We start from the raw sequence: 1,121 nt of genomic DNA, 5'->3' as shown, positions 1-1,121 counted from the left end.
GTAAGCACTTGGCAAATACTCCAATTATTATTATTATTCTTATCATGGAGCAGGGCAAGATCCCCAATCCCAGAGCACACTGAAATGCAGGCAGCTCAAAAGCACTGAACAGACACGCATCAACAGCTCTGACATAGGGTAGTCGGGACAGTTGGTCCAAAGAGCAGTTTTACTAACTCTGTCCACCTTAAAAGCATTTGTTTACTTTGAATTACCGTCCAGTGTCAGTCCCTTGTCTCCACACTATGGGCCTCGGAGATCTAGTGGGCCCCTATATCCCCCAAGAGGTGGCCCAAAGTAAAGTGGAAAAAAGTCGAGCAAGATCCCTGGGAAGCACAGGCTCCCCACTCTCCACGTGGCCGGCAAGGGCATCAGGAGAGCAGCGGGCTCTTCTCCGGGCTTGGGGGCTTCTCCCCGTGCTTTGACTCCTGACCAGGACTCGTGTCTGGGCAGAGGAGGATGCCAGGAGGGTCACTGGGTCAGTTTTGTGGGGGGGAGGAGGGAGAGGGAGGGGAATTCTCCAGTAATCTTTTCCCTTTGGTCCGTAGGTGAGCTAGAACGAGGGGTGGGCAGCTGGGGATCCTGACCTCTGGACCTCACAATAGAGAGGGAGGGAAGTACTCTATTCCCCGCTTCCGCCCCTCGTAGGGTCTCCCCCCGTACTTTTCTCCCCTTGGAAAAAATTCGGTAGCCATTTGTCTCAGAAAAGACCACAGAACTGAATCACTTATATTCTCGTATCAGACTCTAAGGAAGAAGTCTTCCTCTCCAGGTTCCTGTGGAGACAACAAACCTCAAATACATCTGGCCCAATTCAAAGTGTCTGGAAAAATATGGTTCTCAGCCTACATTCCTGCCCTCTCTCTTAACTGTGAGCGTCTATCATCATCATCATCACTGGTATTTATTGGGCACTTCCTTTGGCCTGAGCTTCTGCGGGCAGGGACTTTGTTCATTCGCTTCTCTTGGTACAAAGCCTTGTCCGTCACCCCATGCAGATGGTGCATTTAATCCAAATTCGTATTTGCCCGGGCCACACCTAACCTATGGCTTTTACTTTCCACCCGTTGAAAGTGCAGACTCGAGGAGGCGGGGGTGAGGTTCGGGACCGGTCTCGCTAC

Source organism: Ornithorhynchus anatinus, chromosome 15 (genome assembly GCF_004115215.2).
Source record: "Ornithorhynchus anatinus isolate Pmale09 chromosome 15, mOrnAna1.pri.v4, whole genome shotgun sequence".
In the NCBI taxonomy this organism is placed as follows: Eukaryota; Metazoa; Chordata; class Mammalia; order Monotremata; family Ornithorhynchidae; genus Ornithorhynchus; species Ornithorhynchus anatinus.
This window is presented reverse-complemented; position numbering follows the sequence as displayed.